Source organism: Pristis pectinata, chromosome 1, assembly GCF_009764475.1.
Source record: "Pristis pectinata isolate sPriPec2 chromosome 1, sPriPec2.1.pri, whole genome shotgun sequence".
Classification (NCBI taxonomy): Eukaryota; Metazoa; Chordata; class Chondrichthyes; order Rhinopristiformes; family Pristidae; genus Pristis; species Pristis pectinata.
The window spans coordinates 42,503,577-42,525,170 of NC_067405.1; the positions used below are offsets into that span (position 1 = coordinate 42,503,577).

Below are 21,594 nucleotides of genomic sequence, written 5' to 3' on the forward strand. Positions count from 1 at the left end.
AAACATTGCAGTACCACATTCTAATAATAAGTCATACAAAATAAAAATTACTATAACATAATTTTCTTGTAACTTGCTATTCTAAATTGTTCTGATTCTATGCACTATGAAGTGTCAATAACAAAGAATAATTTTTCTTGTTTGGCGTTATTCTTTCCATATCACACTTAATTACAGGCACATTTACATACACCTCTGGAAGAAATTTTTAAAAAGAAAACCTTAATTCTTGAAGCTTCTGATCCAGAGTCAAATATAACAATCATTATACATAGAACAATACAGCATAGCACAAGACAGGCCCATCGGCCCACTATGTTGTGCCGACCTTTAAACCACACCTAAGACTATCTAACCCCTTCCTCCCACTTATCCCCCTATTTTAAATTCCTCCATATGCTTATCTAACAATCTTTTGAACTTGACCAATGTATCTGCCTCCACCACTACCCCAGGCAGTGCATTCCATGCACCAACCACTCTCTGGGTGAAAAACCTCCCTCTGATATCTCCCTTGAACTTCCCACCCATTACTTTAAAGCCATGCCCTCTTGTATTGAGCACTGGTGCCCTGGGAAAGAGGCGCTGGCTGTCTATCTGTTCCCCTTAATATTTTGTATACCTCTATCATGTCTCCTCTCATCCTCCTTCTCTCCAAAGAGTAAAGCCCTAGCTCCCTTATTCTCTCCTCATAATCCATACTCTCCAATCCAGGCAGTATCCTGGTAAACCTCCTCTGCACCCTTTCCAACGCTTCCACATCCTTCCTATAATGAGGTGACCAGGACTGGACACAGTACTCCAAGTGTGGTCTAACCAGAGTTTTGTAGAGCTGCATCATTACCTCACGGCTCTTAAACTCGATCCCCCGACTTATGAAAGCTGACATTGCATAAGCTTTCTTAACTACCCTATCCACCTGTGAGGCAACTTTCAGTGATCTGTGGATATGAACCCCCAGATCCCTCTGCTCCTCCACACTACCCAGAATCCTGCTATTAACCTTGTACTCCGCCTTGGAATTTGTCCTTCCAAAGTGTACCACCTCACACTTCTCCGGATTGAACTCCATCTGCCACTTCTCAGCCCAGCTCTGTATTCTATCAATATCCCTCTGCAAGCTTCGACAGTCCTCCACATTATCCACAACACCACCGACTTCTGTGTCGTCTGCAAACCTGCTAACCCACCCTTCTACCCCCTCATCCAAGTCATTAATAAATATCACGAAAAGTAGAGGTTCCAGAACCAATCCTTGTGGGACACCACTAATCACAGCCCTCCAATCTGAATGTACTCCCTCCACCACAACCCTCTGCTTTCTACAGGCAAGCCAATTCTGAATCCACATGGCCAAGCTTCCCTGGATCCCATGCCCTCTGACCTTCTAAAGAAGCCTACCATGTGGAACCTTGTCAAACGCCTTACTAAAATCCATGTAGACCACATCTACTGCACTACCCTCATCAATCTTCCTGGTCACCTCCTCAAAGAACCCTATCAGGCTTGTGAGACATGATCTGCCCTTCACAAAGCCATACTGACTGTCTCTAATCAGTCCATGATTCTCTAAATGCTCTCAGATCCTATCTCTCAGAATCCTTTCCAACAGCTTGCCCACCACAGATGTAAGGCTCACTGGTCTGTAGTTCCCTGGACTATCCCTACTACCTTTTTTGAATAAGGGGACAACATTTGCCACCTTCCAATCTTTCAGTACCATTCCCGTGGACAACGAGGACTCAAAGATCCTAGCCAACAGTTCAGCAATCTCCTCCCTCGCCTTGCGGAGCAGCCTGGGGAATATTCCGTCAGGCCCCGGGGACTTAACTGTCCTAATATTTTCTAACAGCTCCAACACATCCTCTCTCTTGATATCAACATGCTCTAGAACATTAACCTTACCAACACTGTCCTCAGCGTCATCAAGACCCCTCTCTTTGGTGAATAATAAAGAGAAGCATTCATTGAGAACCTCACCCACTTCCACAGCTTCCAGGTACATCTTCCCACCTTTGCCTCTGATTGGTCCTACCTTTACTCTCGTCATCCTTCTGCTCTTCACGTACGTGAAAAAAGCCTTGGGATTCTCCTTAACCCTACTCACCAAAGCCTTTTCATGTCCCCTTCTTGCTCTACTCAGCCCCTTCTTAACTTCCTTCCTTGCTACTCTATATTCCTCATGAGCCCTATCTGATCCTTGCTGCTTACACCTTATGTATGCTGCCTTCTTCCTCCTAACTAGTTGTTCCACCTCTCTTGTCACCCATGGTTCCTTCACCCTGCCATTCTTTCTCTGCCTCACCGGGACAAATTTATCCCTAACATCCTGCAAGAGATCCCTGAACAATGATCACATCTCCATAGTACATTTCCCTTCAAAAATGTCATCCCGATTTACACTCTCAAGTTCTAGCCTTATAGCCTCATAATTTTCCCTTCCCCAATTAAATATCTTCCCATCCTCTATGCTCCTATCCTTGTCCATGACAATGCTAAAGGTTAGGGAGCGGTGGTCACTGTCCCCCGAATGTTCACCCACCGAGAGATCTGTCACCTGACCCGGTTCATCACCTAATACTAGATCTAATATGGAATTCCGTCTAGTTGGCCTGTCAACATACTGTGACAGGAATCCTCCTGGACACACTTAACAAACTCTGCCCCGTCTAAACCTTTGGCACTAAGCAGGTGCCAATCAGTATTTGGGAAGTTGAATTTACAAATAGTACAATTTATATAATTTCTTGACAAGGATTCTGAAAAAACTTAAATTGATGGAGTGTTGATTTTGTGTGGGATTTCTGCGAGTCATTGCCTAGACTCTGCCTAAATGGTCATGGAAATACAACATTAATGCCATTTTGTAATATTTCTATGGGTATTTTGCTCTTGTTCTGGCAAATGAGTGGGAGAAACCCATTGAAAATTCACCCCATTTGTGCCATTACCATGTACTTACAAAATAATTAGATTGTTTATCCTTAACAGTTAAACAGAATGAAAAAGTAGCCAATCTAAAGTGCATCTGATTCTACTATTCAATTCAATAATTCAGAACATTGGCACCTTATAGCCATAAAGGGACATATTTTTACACTTCAGTCGTAACATGATACTCTGTGTGTTACATGGTATAGTATCCCTGACCTTATAAAGCAACATATCTTTAAAATTAACTCGAGAAATGCCACAATAATATCCCCGAATAAGCTATTAAAACTCAGAGTAAACTTTGTCACATTTCTTTGTTGCATTCTTGTGTAATATTTTGGCACCATATTTCTTCTTATCACTTCTAGTGATAGTGAGCTGGTTAAATTTCATAATCCTAACATAGCAACAAATTTGTTCTTTTATGATGAGCAGGGAGGAAAATTGATTCATTAAGCAAAATAAAAAATGAAACAATCAGATCTTCCAAATGAGAAATGAAGATTCAAAATTCTTTTGATTGTCATTTTCCCCGGGTGATATTTTTAATAATGAAAGCAAAGCCTTTTATATAATGTAGATATAAAAGGTCGCAGGGTTGAATTTCTCTTTTATCCCCAAGCATCTTTCCTTTTTTCTGTGGATTAGCAGACACCTAGGAAAAGTGATGTAGGCTCCCATGAAAATTCCAGAACTTCTAAACACACATCTTTCATAACTGTGTGGTTACGTTTATTGACAAAGTTCTTGTGCCTATGATTATCTTATTAACATTTTTTTTTACTTAACAGGCCTTTAGTTCTTAAAGATGATAGCTCAGTCTCTACTTCTAATCTTTGCCACATAATCTAAACTGGCACCTCAATGCACCTTACATCAGGATTCTTTAAGTCCAGCTAAACAGGTAGTTATTTATTTAACATCTCATCAAAAATATGGCACCTCTGAAAATACAAGACTGAGGGAGATCTAGCGATTGAAGCTAATAAGGCTGGTCCTAAAAGTTTAGCTGAAGGGAACCTCATTCGGGTACTGACCCAAATGTCAGGTCCTGCTCTCTTAGTTTTAATTATAGGCGGCTGCATAGTTATAACTCACATTAGCGCAACACCAAGCTTTTGAATTGTAGGGTAGGCTGTAATAATAAATGTATTATTATTTCAAAATTCTTACTAAAATATTAATTTTTCATTTATTTTCATTTTCTGTCAGATTTGTAACTTTTTTGATAGATCATGAAGTACTTTTCTCCTACACTGAACCTTATCATTCTCAAATGCCTTTATATCAATAACTATTTTCAAGAACAATCATTTTATTTACTAGTGACTTAAGGGCTTGTTTCTATATTTACATTTAAAGTTGCACTCTGACTTTTACTGCAGAATTCTCTTCAAAGATCGTTACATAAACTTACACTTGCTTTTAACAGTATTATAGTTCTGTCTCATCCAGTTTTGTCGTCCGAGGCCTGGACAAACCCTCTTTCATAACTACAGAGACTTGGGTAATTAGGCAATTACAAGTGAAGATACGGTTTTTATTTCAAAGGATAGGGGAGTTACATATAAATGAGATTAGATGGGACAGCAATTTTTCTTTCCTAAAGGACATTAACAAACCAGATTGGGTGATATACCAGTCTAATAGTAATATGGTCACCTTTACTGTTACTTGTTTTTTTTTATTATTCTAGATTTATTTAATTAACTGAAAATAAAATCAAAAGGAGTAGAAGCCACATGGCCCGTGATGTTTGTCCCATGGCTGATCCTATACCTCAAATCTACATATTTCTGGGAATCTCTTGTCCTCATTTGTCTTATTACTTTCATCTTTCTGCACAACCTTACCTGAACCAACATAATCTGATTTACTAACCAACTGTTGCAAGTAGTCATATAGTTAAAATTAAATCACTACCTATTGATTGAGACCGACTTCCTTGTTTCACTTCCGATGGGAAAATGGTTGTGTTATACCTCAGTATTGCAAGTTTGGGTCTTATGTCTATAACAATACAGGAGGAGGATCAGTTCCCATGAGAGGAATCCATTTCATCTCATTCTTGATTCCCTTATCTTCTCTCATACATGGCAATCGGCTCCCCTTTGATTCCTTTTACCATTGATCTAGACTAAGGAGTTATTTACAGTAGCAAGTTAACCTACCAGTGTATCTTTGGGATGTGGAAGGTGACTACAGCACCTGGAGAAAATACATGAGGTCAGGGTCAAACCCAGGTCCGTGGAGCTGTGAGTGACCACACTAACTGCTACAGTACTATGCCTCACCAAGTGAGACCTGGGATTTTGTAAAGTAGGCACATATGCAATTTAGAGCAAGTAGACGCAAGAGAAAATTTTAAATTATCTTGCTAATGCAGAGAGCAGATATGGACTTGATGGACCTAATAACCTACTTCTGTGCCCTAATATTTTTGTCATTTCTGTGATCTTATATGTCCTTTTCTTGATTAAACAAGAAAGGTAAAGGGGTTCCCTTTATATTAATTAATTATTGGAGTGTATGTGTTGCTGGCCAGGTCACCATTCATTGCCCATTCTGAAAAGATGGTGGTGGTAAGCTGTGATCTGCATTCTAGTGGTTTTGAAGGAATCAGATAGCATTTTAGGCTGCTTCAGACTCCTCCAGCAATGTGGTATTGGAAGTCTGGTATGATTATGTATTTCTTTCTCTAAAAGACAATAGTGAAGCAGTTGGGTTTTATGACAATTCAGAAGCCTCTTCGTCTGTTTATATACTTTTACTTCATCTTTTTATTTCCAAATTTTTTACCCAAAATCAGAATTATGGAGTACTAGTCCAAGGATCTGAGGAATGCATTACCATACTCCATGTTGATAATGCTATACATTGTGACATAATTGGGGTTTTCCAAGGGAGATTATTATTTATTGAATACTGATGTAACTCAAATAAAGTATGCACTTACTATTGGCTCAGTCTGGTGCCCCTGGATTAAATGATCTGAGGCACTAGATTAAAATGACAATGAGGTTCATTGACAAATATTTCTCTCATATGAGATTGGTAAACAATGATAAAATAAGTTCCTCAAAGAACTTTCATATTTTTAACCTCAGCAATAAAGGCATTTTCCCAGACTCAGGTTTATTATCACTGATATATGTCATGAAATTTGTTGTTTTGCAGCAGCAGTGCAGTGGGCAGGCATGGTAGTGTGGGGCAGACACGGTAGTGTAGTGGTTAGCATAATGCTATTACGTGCCAGCGACCTGGGTTCAATTCCGGCCACTGTTTGTAAGGAGTTTGTATGTTCTCCCCGTGTCTGCGTGGGTTTTCTCCGGGTGCTCTGGTACTCTCCCACATTCCAAAGATGTATGGGTTAGGAAGTTGTTAGCATACTATGTTCGCGCCAGAAGCGTGGCAGGCTGCCCCCAGAACACTCTACGCAAAAAGATGCATTTCACTGTGTCTGTCGATGTACATGTGACTAATAAAGACATCTTATCTTATAAAAAATTACTATAAGTTACGAAGATAAATAAATAGTACAAAAGAAGAATAACAAGGTAGTATTCATGGATTCATGGACTGTTCAGAAATCTGATGGCAGAGGGGAAGAGGCTGTTCCTGAAACGTTGAGTGTGGGTCTTCGCAGTCCTGTACCTCCTCCCCGATGGTAATAATGACAAGAGGGCATGTCCCGGATGGTGATGGTCCTTAATGATGGATGCTGCTTTCTTGAGTCACCGCCTCTTGAAGATGTCCTCAACGGTGGGGAGGGTTGTGCCTGTGATGGAGCCGGCTGAGTCTACAACCCTCTGCAGCCTCTTTCGATCCTGGGCATTGGAGCCTCCATACCAGGCAGTGATGCAACCAGTCAGAATGTCTCCACTGTACGTCTGTAGAAGTTTGCAAAGGTCTTTGGTGACATACCAAATCTCCTCAAACTCTTAATGAAGTAGAGCCACTTGTGTGCCTTTTTCATGATTGCATCAATGTGTTGAGCCCAGGACAGATCCTCTAAGATGTTGATGCCCAGGAACTTGAAGCTGCTCACCCTTTCCACCACTCACCCCCTCAATGTATTCTCCTGACCTCCCCTTCCTGAAGTCCACTATCAATTTCTTGGTCTTGCTAATGTTGAGTGTAAGGTTGTTGTTGTGATACCAGTCAACTATCTGATCTATCTCACTCCTGTACCCCTCCTCATCATCATCTGAGATTCTGCCAACAACAGTGGTGTTATCGGCGAATTTGTAGATGGTGTTTGAGCTGTAACGAGCCACACAGTCATGAGTGTAGAACGAGTAGAGCAGTGGGCTAAGCATGCATCCTTGAGGTGTGCCTGTATTGATCGTCAGCAAGGAGGAGATGTTATTACTAATCTGCACTGACTGTGGTCTCCCATTAAGGAAGTCAAGGAGGCAAAAGGAGGTACAGATGCCCAGGTTTTGAAAGCACTTCATCACGGTAGATGTGAGTGCTATCGGGTGATAGTCATTGAGGCAGCTCACCCTGCTCTTCTGGGGCACCGGGATGATTGAGGCCCTTTTGAAGCAGGTGGGAACCTTCAACTGCAGCAGTATACCCTCTTAACTTTGTAATGATCAGAATTGTAAATTAAAAAAACACAATTATTTTGTTACATTTTCTGGTCAAGGAACCATTTTTCCATAGTTTTTCTGTTGCTGCAAAGCATTCAGATCTTTGACTTGTGATTCTGAGGAATGAGCTCTAGGCATTTGCAATTCTCAATTAAAAGGCAGATATAGAGCAATGCAATCGTGGTGAAGGCCAAGATTAGAGTGAGGGCAGATCAGGCGGAAAAGAATGTAGCTCTTTCAGAGAATCTCTTGAAATAAAGTTGCGCTTGTTTCTTTTACTTTGAAACTCTAATCTGTTGTCTTTCTTTTTATCTCTCACTCTGTTTTGTGCATTAAACACATAACGTAATATTACTTCTCTGCATCTTTATAGTGTTGCACAAACTTCTATCTAGCTAAGTTACACTGAATTAGCTAGAAATTCTACCGCACCTAACACTGTGCAATAGTGGTTAGCCTGCAGACTCGCACAAAGGCTAATCCTTTGTGATCTTCCCAACGATGCAGACAGTACAATCAAAAAGTGAGTGAGATCAGGAGCAGATTGTGTGAGAGAACTGGGTGAGGTCAGGCCAGGGTGGTGAGTGAGATGTTCTAAAGGCATTCAGTTGGAGGTGTGTGCCAGTTGGGGAGTTGGTTGGAGAATTAGTAAGGGATATGATTCAGGGTCAATCAATAACATGGGGACAGTTGAGAAGAGGACTGGGATTAGGAGTTTGGGTTACATTCGAGATTAATGTCTGAGAGTGATAATCAGATGATTAGACTGGGTATGATTGTGGAATAATGGCTGGAGAGATGATCAGTAACGGGTCGGATCAGTGACAGTTCTTTGAAAATAAAGAAGAATATACCTGAGGGAAAATCAAAGCCTTGAACTTCCAAGCAATAACCCAGCTAGAACAGAGTCATTAACTAACACCAAAGAAGTCTTCAAATATCTGCTTAACACCTCATTCTTGTTTGATCCCAGACAATTCATGAGCCTTGTATGCAGTGGCATAATTTTGCATGAATTACATATAGAAGAGTGTTGTATGCCACCTGACCTCATTCTGCTTGCTCAGCAGTTTTGATGGCTTTACAGAGGGATCAACAATTCTAAAAGTACATGACTGGTGTTATTAATTGTGTTGAAAATCTTTTTTTAATCTTCCATCTCACAGCATATGAAAACAACATTTCTAAGCAACTCTCATGAGTTACTTGCACAATATAGTTTGATTTAATTAAATGGGGAGGAGGGTGTCTCTTTTTTTTCCATAATGCTGCATGAATTAGTTTAAGCCGATTGTGGAAATGCAAAATCTTGAGCTCCAATGACACCTTAAGGTGCATGTTCACTGCCATCAATACCCATGAACATTTCCATCCAAGTGTAGTCTGGAGAATTTCTCTTTGGCGTCTCTGCTTCACAACAGCATCAGTGACTGAGTCATGAAATCAGGATCCGCAGATACACAGACAACTTTAAAGACTTCCTGATTCTTCCTGCTGTTATAAAGGTCACTGCAAAATGAAGCTTCTGTGCAACTGGATCCTTTTAGACCACCACTTGGGTTAGCTGGTTAGTAAGCCAGTCTGCAGTCCAGTTCTGTACAAGGCAAGTGGCTGATGCCATGTTTCCCAAGGGAAATACTAGAATCACAGTTCCATTGGAAAAGAGACACCAGCTGAGAAGTGCAAAGAAATTTACTGCTTATTAAGTTTCACAGATTCACAGGACGTTACAGATGAAAGCCAGACGACTATCAGGACTCCCCACTGCATGCCAAATACACATGTCAACAAGTTATCATTCAACTGAAGAACCTTGAGCTGCTTTGCTATTGATTTTTCACTGAAGCTGTTGCAGTTTCAATGCCTGTGGCCAAGTGACGTCCCTATTTTTGGAGGAGGCCATTTAGCCCTTTGAATCTTGGCCAATTCATGGAGTAATCACATTGCCCCACTAATTTTTCCTGTAACATTTTCTCCCTACATTCCCTTCAATTCTACTACCCACCTACAGTAGAGGCAATTTTACCTTGATAAGGGAGAATGTGCAAACTTCACACAGACAATGTTGGGTCACTGAACCTGCAAGGCCCTCTGCTAGCTGTGCCATTGTGCTACCCTTGTGACTGATGGAAGGAAGTTCTCAACAAACTACTCTGGCATAAAACTGATGTTAAAGATCAGCTACTTGTATAAAGCACACATGATTTCCATTTCTATTCCTCTACTATGCAGTCAATCCATAATACTAATTTCATATTCAGACAGTGAACTGAAAATCTGTGCCATGATTTCTGTTAGGTTGGTAGCCAGGAAGAACTGTTTCTCATTTGGAGTGTCTGCTCAGTTCTCATTCACAATAAAATTGTGGAATTTTGGAAAGCTTCCTTCTAAACAATGCATCGCATCATGATTATGTACACACCATCATTGTGGTGACATTCTGATACAACCTATTTATTGCGCAACTGTTTTGTTGCACAACACACTGTGAATGTGGCCAATTTATTGTGGCTGTTCTTAGACTTGTACTATCAATGTAAAAGTAGCAATGTTCTTACTTTGCTATAAATTGAGAGGGAGGCCTGAGAAACAAGGGTGTCATAAATTATACAACACAAAAGGATGACATTCAGGCCATTGTACGTGTGCCAGTTATTTGACAGAGACACTTAATTGGTTCCGAGCTCCTTGCTCTTCCATTGCTGGGTCATTGCTTGGAAGTTCAAGGCTTTGATTTTTCCTCAGATATATTCTTCTTTATTTTCAAAGAACTATCACTGATCCCATCCCTGTTACTGATCAACTCTCCAACTATTATTCCACAATCATACCCTGTCTAATCATCTGATTATCACTCTCAGACATTCATCTTGATTCTGATTCGAATTCATCCATCAGTACCTTCTACCTCTACAAAATGATATTTTTGTACCCAATTAGTCTCACTGTTCTGTTGGCCCTTTTAAAAAAAAGTATGAAAATATTTTAGATGTTGTTTTAAAGTAGACATTTTAATGAATTTATGGATGTGGGTGTCACTGACAAGACCAGCATTTATTTTTTATCCCTAATTGCCTGAGTGAAGGTGGTGGCATTCTTCAACTACTTCAGTCCTTCTGATGAAGTATTCCAACAATGTTGTTGGGCTGGTTTGGGTTGTTTGATATGTAAATACTTCAAAATGCTTTCAGTTGATAATGAGCAATCTTATTATTTTTGCTCTTTATTAATCAGAAAATCACAGAATGGTTACAGTATGGAAGCAGACCATTCAGCCCATCAATCCCATACCAGCTATGTAAGAGCAGTTAAGCTAGTCCCACTCCCTGCACTCTCCTCGTACCTCTGCAATTCTCTCCATTCCCTTTTGTGTATTACAATTAAATCTACTTCCTCTACTATCCCAGCAGTGCATTCCAGATCCTAACCTGTTACTGAGTAAAAGTTTTTTCCTCTTATCAGTTTTAGTTTTTAGCCAATCACTCTCATTCTGTGTTCATTGTTCTTAGCCTATCCACCAATGGGAACTATTTATCCCTTTTTACTTTGTCTATGTACCCTTCCTGATTTTAAGTACCTCTATCAGATTTCCTCTCATTTTCTGTGTTTCAAAGAGAACAATGCTAGCTTCTCCAGTCTGCTTACAAAGCCAAAGTTACTTATACCTGGATTCCTTTCAGTAATTTTTTCTGTATCCTCTCTAAAGCTTTCCTCTCTTTCCTCAACCAGAACTGGCCACAATAATACTGGCCAAAATAGTGACGCATAAAAATTCATCATGATTTTCATGCTCTTGTCTGCTGTGCCTTTATTTGTAAACCCTTGGATCCTATATGTTTTTTTCTAACATCTTACCCAAACTGCCCTATCATCATCAATTAATTGTGCATATATACACCCAGATTTCTCTTCTCGTATTCCTTAAAGAATATTGGCTTCTGATTTATGTCTCTTTTCATTCTTCCTACCAAAATCTAACAATTGGCATTTCTCACCATTAACATCATCTCCACCTTTCCAGTCATTCCACCAACCTATCCGTATCTCCTTGATGCTATTTATTATTCTCACAGTTAATTACATTTCCTAATTTTGTGTCATCTGCAAGTTTGGAAATTGTGCCCTGGACACCTAAGTTCAAGTCATTAATGTATACAAAGCAGTGATTGTAGGACTGCCCTTTTGGGAACTCCAGTGTGTGCTTCCTTCTTGAGCATTTGATGGATCTGGGCCTGTATTTGCTGGAGTCTGGAAAGGTGAGGGGGAATCTCATTGAAACCTACCAAATATTGAAAGGCCTGGATAGAGTGGACATGAAGAGGATGTTTCCAGTAGTGGGAGACCCTAGGACTAGAGGGCACAGCCTCAGAATAGAAGGATGTCTCTTTATAACAGAGATGAAGAGGAATTTCTTCAGCCAGAAGGTAGTGAATTCATTTCCACAGATGACTGTGGAGGCCAAGTCATTGGGTATATTTAAACTGGAGGTAGATGGGTTCTTGATTAGCAAGGGCTTCAAAGGTTATGGGGAGAAGGCAGGAGAATGGGGTTGAGAGGGAAAAATAAATCAGCCATGATCGAATGGCGGAGCAGACTCGATGGATGAAATGGCCTAATTCTGCTCCTATGTCTTAAGGTCTAAATAACAAACTTTTACTACTACTACTACTACTACTCATAATTAGCCAATTTTGTATCTGCTACTATAGCCCTTTTTATTCCCTGGTCTCCAATCTTGATGATAAGCCTTTTAACACACCTATATGCAACATCAATTGCACTTCCCACATTGGCCCTCCCTATTACTTCATCAAAAAACTCTATCGAGTTAGTTAGACACATTTTGCTTTTAACAAATCCATCCTTGCTTTCTCTAATCAATCCACAATTGTCAGTAATTGCTAAATATGTGCCTAATTATTGTTTCTAAAACTTCTACCACCAAAATTAAACTGCAGTTGCTGGGTTTATCTCTCCTCATGAAAAGTCATTCATACAATAGGAAGTTTTCAGAACACTGATAACCCTGTAGCCACCAGCTCCTTTGTGGTTTTATTAATGTAAATAAGAAGTTTTAATAGGATGAACAGAAATTTTCATCCTATCGAATGAAGAATGAAGTGGATGATGGGATGTGTAGACTATCAACCCATTTTACTCCTGCATCCTTCACACCTGAATGTGTTGTACTATTATGTCCCAATATCCACACTAGTAAGATGTCAGGATAGTCACACTATTCTAGTCTACGTTTTTGTAACTGAACAAAAAGGTGTTGAGCTAATAGACTCTTTCCATAAAAAAAATTTCTTAAAGTATGAAGATAGGGTAATTAGCTTTTTCTATTTACCAATTCATCATGACCCCCATTCTGACCCAATGATTCTCTATAGTACATTGTACACAGGTAGTGTAGGTTATAGTTACACAGCTTCAACATTGCTATTAGCCCTCCCTGGTCATCATAAAAATATGATTCCCATGGATTAAGTGTTCTGCAAGAAGAGTAGATTCTAAAGCTTTGTTGCATAAAATTACGTGAAGATTCACATTCAAAACATTTACAGAACATTTTTAATATGACTTCTATTTTTAAATAGGATTAATTAAATTGTTTAGATTTGTTCTATGTTTAGAAGTGTTATTTATTATTTTGTTCAGACCATACCTACAAAGCCTTGGGCTGAGAGCTGGAATGTGGGATTAGTCAGGCTCTTATCTGGCCCATATGGATGCAGTGGCCTGAACGGCCTGCTTTGTGTCATAAAATTTTATGATGCTATAATTTTTAAGGGATTCTATGCTAGCAGCATATTACTTGATTATATAAAAGTGAATTGTCTTTATTATGTTTAGGGTTGCTCATTTGGCTATGATTGATGAATTTCCAGGTTATACCTGACATAACTAATTTAATCTTAATATTAGTAAAATTCACACAGCTGGTTAAGATTTGGACTCAGCCAGAGAGATCTGGCCTTTACACCCAGCAGTATACATTTAGCAATTCATCTTGAATGAAAGGAGTACCAAAGGCTGCAGAACATTTTGGGACTTGTCACACTCTCATCTCATGTGCTGTCTGTAACACCTAGTAATGCTCATAATCATATAAATTTACCAAGCGAACAGTGCTTAATTTTACACGTCTAACAGTAATCAAACTGCAGTATTGGTCACATGGAATCACACACAGTTTTAGATGTTAGGGACATCTACTTCACACATAGTACTGAAGCATCATATTATTATTAGTGGAGATTGCCTTAGTGTGTGTCTTCATTGTTCGCACTGTAATATCTCTGGCTAGCCTTGGTATTTAATTGTGATATTGACAAATTAGAAGAATGTTTATGAAATTCATATTTATTGTAATATCTTGTCTTTACAATTTGGTAAATGCAAGTATTTGTCTCCATATTACAACAGGCTTTCTCAGATTCCATTGACCCCCCCCCCCCCCCCCCCCCCCCAAGAAGTTTGTAGTCATGAGGAAACTGGTACTTCATCCATAAGTTGAATAAATGTATACATTATTAAACACATGGATATTCCAAAACCATTGCATCTTCTGAATAATAGCGGGTAAGGGTTTATGGATTGTAAAATGGAGCTAGTTCAGAAGTTCAAGCAAGTCTGATTTCCCAGAGGAGAGTTATTAAACTTAACCCTATTAAAGCAGCCTGTTGGAATTACTTCTGCCTGGTAGAGTACTTTCTTTCAAAGAGTAGATGTTTTACATGGTGCATAGATTTAATGTTTCAAGAGATAAAATTAAATGAATTCATTTGCAAGAAAAGGGTGCAGAAATATTGATTAACTTTGTCAATCACAGTGAAGAAGCTCAGTGCTAGAAAGTTTAGTGCCATGTCATCCATCTGCAGGTTAGTTAAACAGTAGCCAGCCTTCATAATCTCTGTAACAGTAATCTCAGGTCATAGATAAAAATTAATAATTTGAAACGGCAAATAAAATGAAAATGATAGATCATCACAATGACATCATTGATGAAAATAATATTCAAAGTGAAATCTTGTTCTCTGCTGCTATTTTTGTTTTAATGTGAAATTTTCTACTGTAAATCATAAAGTTTTCAACAGAAGGAAGCCATCTGGCTCCGAGTGCTCAAGCTTCACACATTAGAGCAATATAATTGGAGGCAGATTACATTACCTGAGGAGTCAAAGTTCAGTGCTACCCAGCTAAAAAGCCTTGAAATTCAATTGAATTATCAGTCCAGATTGAAATTCAATGCAGATGTCAGCTTGGGCTCATGTGTTTTGACTCCAGTAGCCTTTGCCAGGAGCTTCCATGAAACTAGCCCTCAAGGGCAATTCGTGCTTCTCCCATGGATGCTTATGGAGTAGAAGTTGCTATGCCACTTGCAAACAATTATCTTGGGACTTTGTAGCCATGATATAAGACCCTCACTTCAAGAAATTTATTTAAAAAACAAATGCCCATCAACTGATGTCCTTGGCATTTTCCCATGGTCCCCTTTTATCAAATTTCAAAATAAATAAAAATGATCTAAAACATCAGATAATTGAACCCTTAAATGGTTCAAGGGTCCCAAAGATGTACTGGTCAGTTAATTGACTACTGTAAGTTATCTCTTAGTGTAGGAATCAAAGGGAACTTGTGAGCATATGAAAAAAGATAAATTGCAGGGTTTTTGGGAATCAGGCCAGCATAGTCCTGATGGGCTGAATGGCTTCATACTGTGTTGTAAGAAGTAAATAGGGTAAAAGTGACCTCAAGGGAAGAAATCAATGTATGTGAAAATAATAGTACTAAATAAAAAAGTGATCTCGACAGAAGGAATGATCGGTGAAGTTGGAAGCTCACAAGAAACTTGTAGGGATTATATCAGATCAGATTAGTTTATTCACATCTGATTAGTTTATCATCATATACACCAGGGTGCAATGAAATTCCTTGCTCTCATGAAGCTCAGAGTAAACGATACGCATGGTAATAATAAATATAACAATAAATACAGCAATGAGAGCAAAACAATAGAATGGTGCGAAGATTATAGTGCAGCCTGAAGTAGTGCAGAGAGGAATGTTAACGTGACAATAATGAAATAAGCAAGAGAGATAGAATTAAGAGTCCGAGGACATGGCAGCATAAGCTGTGAGATGGTGACATTTCTTGAGTTTGCAAAGATAGTAATGAACTCAGAACATCTATTGTTCTGTAAACCTGTAATGTTAACTCTGTTTCTCTCTTCAAAGATGCTGCATTTCAGCATTTTCTGTTTCAAATCAGAATTTAGAATTCTCAGTGAATTTTTCTCCCCCACCACATCTCCACTGCTGCCAACACCTACCAGCCCATCTAGAGTCTGAACTCTGTTGTTCTGATCAGTTAACTCATCAAGAGACAAGAAATGAAAACTGAGACTTCCTGTTTCTATGTCTTGGTGTTGTACCATGTAACGACTTTCATTGACCACTGGGTAGATTTCTTTTAAAATATACAGTTCTTGGGATGTTTTCAATTTTTAAAATTACATCATTGATTTCTTAAATTACCAGAAATCCACAATTTAATAATTAATTCAGCTATCTTAACATTTCTCATTGTTATATCTTCTAAAAACAAATAAGATGAGTAATTCTTCATCATTTGCAATCTTTAATGATTTAAATCTTTTGTTTGCCTCTTTTCACTTTTCAATTACTGAGAATGTTCCCCTTCATTCTGGCAGAGTAGCCTGAAGTAGTGCTATAAATTCTGGTGGGCAGTTTCACTAAAGGCCTTCCTAAATCCCCAAGACTGCCTCGTGCCATTGGAGGATGTGAAAAGCATAAACGTATGTAAAAACCATGTCATCGATGGCTTTAAAATTCAGTAGCTCGATGATAAAGTAAACTCTGCTTGAAGATAAATTTGCTATGCCCAGTTTAAGAATAAGAATTTGTTTTCAATGAAAGACAATTAGCAATCAATTCCTGTCTTTATCTACATTAATTCAATTCATGCTAGTTTTAACTATATTTCCCTTATAATGCAACCCAGATTCCTTGTCCCCTCATGCTCCCATGTAACATAAGTTGCAGAAAAAACACAGGGGACAATTATGCCATCGATATAAAACAATTGCAGTTATTGTACTACAAGATGTAAATCTACTTAAAATATTCAGACGTTTCTAATAAATTTCAGTGCATATATTTAAGGCCCCAGGCAGATATTAACTTGAATTAAACAAGCTTTTGTGATAGCTTTTCAGTGATTCTACACATGCACATAAAACCAAATATTGCAAAATTTGAAAGAAAACAACTGATTTTAGATTACTATCTTTATGTATATTTGTTGGCAGATTGATTTACAGTCACTTAAAGTGTTGTCTTCTGTAATTCCAACAATTATTGTCCATCCCTATTTGTCCCTGAAATGAGGAGGAAGTTAAGAGACCACTAGGTGATTGGGTCTGTAATAACATGTAGACCTAAATTCCATTCCCTAAAGAACATTTGTCAACCCTTATGCATTTTTGTAACAATCCAGTAGTTTCGTGGCTACTATTATTGAGACTAGTTATTTTTTTAAATTTTAATTCCAGGTTTATTTAATTGCTTGAATATAAATTCTGCAGATGCCATAATGGGAATCAAACTCAACCCAGAAATTTGGCTTTTAATCCAGTGATTAAACCACAAGGCTACAAGTTCCCTCATTAATGTATCACTGGTCCAGTGTTCCGTATCTCTTCAGTAACACAGCATATTGTTTCTCAATTAGGGAAGGAGGAATTCCCAAAATAGGCAGGTCCCAGGTGTAAGTGTCAAAAGTATGAAAGGGGCAGGTGGAGCTCCTGTCACTTATAAGGGTAACATTGGACTCTCAGATGAGCCATCTCTCCATGCCTGGAGATCTAGTAGGAGTCCGGTTGAGGCATTATGTGAATTTGGAGTAAATCAGATTGTTTTGTCAATTCAGTTCTTGTCAATTGGCAATAATAGATAACTAAGAATGTAACTTGGATTTTAATTCCAATTATTTTTATGAATGTCCTCAGCTAATCATAAAGTGGATCATCATTTAGTTTTAGAGTTATATTAATGGTGCTGCATGCTGAAGAATATGTTCAAAGGAATTGTTTTTTTTCTGAGTTTTTTTGTAATTCATTATTTAAGGTCTCATAATATGACATGGAACTTTTGTAATAGTTGCTCCAATCCCTTACCCAACTGTCTCAGTTAGTTTGGGGATGCTGAATTCACTGTCTGATACATTTTCTAATAGTTTGGTTCAGATCAATAGTTTGGGGAATCAGGAAATGCAGGTGACTTCATGCAGTTTACATCACATTGTATTATGACAATAGCACAATATGCTGAAAAGTAATTATTTTGAAAAAAAATCATAGTTTCTCATCCAGATAAATGAGTGGACCTGATATATTTTCTGCTAGCAGAATCACTTCATGAAAATTGACAGGGGCAGGATGTCTACCTAAGCAATCTTGTTAACACTTATTTGGGATGCTTAAATTGGTCTCCAGGCATGGGAAATAACTCAATTATCTACCAAAGGAAATTAGTATATGACTCCATTTCTTAAACAATTTCGGGCCAAGCATTATCATCTGTTCAAAGCCTCCTCAACTGGGTAACATTAAACAAATGATTAATTGGCACATGAAACAAAAGTTTAGGAGAAACCAAGACTAGAACATGGAGAGGGAGATAGTATTAACTAAAGAGTCAAGGTATGATACTTGTCAGCCAGAAAGATAAGGGCCTAGAAATTAAAGGTGAGGGTCAAAGTCAAGGGGTGAGTTAACCCATTTTCTAGATATTAAGACTGCTGATAGGGCAGAAAAAGAAACAATTTCTTGTTTGGAAGTCTGGGACAAGGGGGCAGAATCTAATAATTAGAGACTGGCTTTCAGAAGTGAAATTGAGAAATATTTCTACAGGTAAAGTACAATAACATTTTGGAACTATGCAACTGGCAATTGATGCTGTTTTTTAAATCCAAAATTGATAATTTATTAACTGAGCTCATAAGAATTTGGACGAGACCGGGTATGTAGGGATAGATCGTAGATTAGCATGATATTAATGGTAGAAAATTCAAAGTGCTAAATACCTACTCCTTTTCTGATGTTTCTACATGTAGAATAACCTAAAATGAAGGCATTTGAGAAAGTATTCCTTGTATGAAACAATGCTCCATTCATTAACTTTAGTGTGACATCTGTGATTGAATCACTGGATTTGTACATGTTTAATTGGCTAACATCAGTAATGTCTTAAGACCCACATAACACTAAGGTTCAGGATAGCCACTAGAAGTGGTGCAAGCCCAATGCTCCAAACTTAACAAACATAAAACATGACAGGATTTAATCTAATGGATCATCACCCTTTTATTCTTTACCTATGGTTATATAGCCCTTGTGGTCAAGGCAGGTTGTTGGCTGGCTTGCAGTATAACTCTCTGATGTTTTCATGTGCTAACTGCTGTTTTGGTGGAATTCCCACCTTGGAAGGTTGTGGAGGCGAGATCAGTGGAGTTATTTAAAGAGGAAGAAGATAGATTTTTGAAAGGTCAAGGAATTGAGGGCTATAGGCAACTGGCACAGAAGAGGAAGTGAGGCCATGGAGCAGATCGGCCATCATCATATTGATTGGCTGGGCAGGCTTGAGGGGCCAAGGTAGCCTACATTTGCTCCTATTTTCTTGTGTTCTGCATATACTGCTGCAGGGAAAATTTAAGACAGGATAACCAAAGTCCATCTATTTTGTTGTCGCAATATAGATGACTGTGTGCAAATGGGTTAGTGTTATGTGCCTCAGTATTGCATGATTATGCTTTCCCTAATTTGTTATTATGCCTCCTTTCCACCAATAAACTAAGAATTGGCAAATACCCTAAATAAACAATGTAAAATATGTTTTGCCTGAAGAAGGTAAGATAAGAGCACAACAGAGATGACATAAAAAAAAGTTAGTAGCTTTCAGCAAAAGTACTGTATATCATCATGGACCCAAAGAACCAAATGGACTTCCATGATTCTCTGCAAATCAACTGAAAAGTAACTTTTCTATGAATCGCTGTAAACAACAAGCTCAGCTCTTTAAATCAGAAATACTTTATTTATTTTGAGCATGACAGCAATTAACTATAAATTATGCAATAATAATGATGTCATTACAGAGCCACGTACAACCAGCCAATTCACTGAAAATTCACAAGAAGAAATTGATCAACCAGTAAAGTGGGCAGAGATCCAACATAACATATTTCTGATCATTTTCCATTTCCACACTTTCATTGGGTCATTGTAATAAAAATATGCAGGCTATTAACTTATACTATGGGGGCTAATTTCTGTTTAAAAATTGAGCTGAGGCGGACTGTGTATTTTTTGTTATTTAGACAATGATCAGTAGAGGATATTGATAAATTCTTTACAGATCTTCGTTGTACTCTGCAAATCTTGCAGAAGGAAGTTCTCAATGTGTTATCTCATTAATGAAAGTGAGTACATCAGTTTATAAAATGCACATTAAACTGCAAATACAAACACCTGTGCAAATTACTAAACAGATATGCTAAAAATTGCATTTCGTCCCTTTTTTTGCACTAAAAATAATACATATAATGCCAATGGCAAGTTGGATCCCCTGCACAAAATGGTGAAATTGGTCAAAAATATTTTCGAAACAGCACTGTGGTGGTTTGCATGCAGAACCAATGTTAAAAAGTGACTTGACCCACTTTAACACTACCAGAAACACTCTGCTGCACAGCAATCAGAGACAAGTTTCAGCCCTTAAAGATACACTCCCCATGGCAGCCAGATAGCAACATTATGGTTGCTTTGGAGGAGAGAGAGGCTGCAGGAGAGCAGGAGAAAACTCCATCCTGTAACTTATGGGGAGAGGTACCACCAAACCCAAGAGACCATGACCTCCACTTTGAAGACCATGCTTATTTCTTTGCTGGGTGTCACTGTTACACAGCCTATATTGGGTCAGTTGATAACTGCTCTAGAAGCATAGACAGAGGCTGCATAGAATCTTGCTGCTTCCATGTAATCTCACGTTAGTTCAGCTGAAGGTTTGACCTCTGTGAAGCTCTGAAGAACTGTAACATGACTCCAAGGGAAAAAGACAACAGGGACCAGATACGCATTCTAGCAGTCCATCAGTGCAAGTTAGCTCTGAGTCTGGAGGTTCAACTGATGGTAGTGTGGTCTGAATACCAGCATAATGCTAGTTGATTGCCTACCCAGTCCCTTGGGAGTTCACCTGGTGTGCTGGGTTGGACCATTACAGTTGCCTATAATGAGAACACGAAATCATCCCCAAACATAGCGTATCAGGCAGCACTTTTACAAGCATACGTCCATTAACCATTGCTAACCTCTCCTTCAATCAGGGCCCACAATCCAAAACCGGCCCACCTAAGACATGAAGTTCATGCTGGCTCCTGGTGGAGCAATCCCATTAGTCCCATTTCCCCTTTACTTGTGTGTCTGTATGCCTGCAACTTATTCCTTCATGCCCATCAACTTCCCTTTGATTCTTTTTGCCAAACTAAGAGGTCATTTATCTATCAGCATGAGGTGGGATGTGGGAGGAAACCAGAGTACCCGGAGGAAACCAGAGTACCCAGAGGAAACCCACATAATCTCAGTGAGAATCTTCAAGCTCCACACAGATAGCATCTGAGGTCAGGATTGAACCCACCTTCCTGGAGCAATGAAGCAGTAGCTCTAATGGCTGTGTACCATACTATCTATATGTACAATCTATGTACAGCCTTTATATCTAAACATACAGCAGCTTTGGGTTGGACTAGATTTATTTTGAGTCCCCCAGTTTCTGATACATGGCTTTTGTGAAACCAAAAACCTCCTTAACATCAGTATGTGAAACTAGTGAAGTTCACACTCTGGGAAGTCAGGTTTTAAATAATGCTTAATTTTGGATAGGAAGATCAAAGGCACCAAACCATATATAAAGCAGTTAATGAGAGCTCATTTCATTTTCACAAATAATGGCACTATAAAAGCTGAGATCAAGTTCTCTGCCAC

At 38.7% G+C, this 21,594-nt stretch overlaps 1 protein-coding gene across 1 annotated transcript in view; it reads left to right on the forward strand.

Moving 5' to 3' along the window:
* LOC127574135 (kalirin-like) overlaps positions 1 to 21,594 on the forward strand; it is a 500,886-nt gene that overhangs the window by 214,412 nt on the left and 264,880 nt on the right. The gene's annotated exons all lie outside the window — the stretch shown is intronic.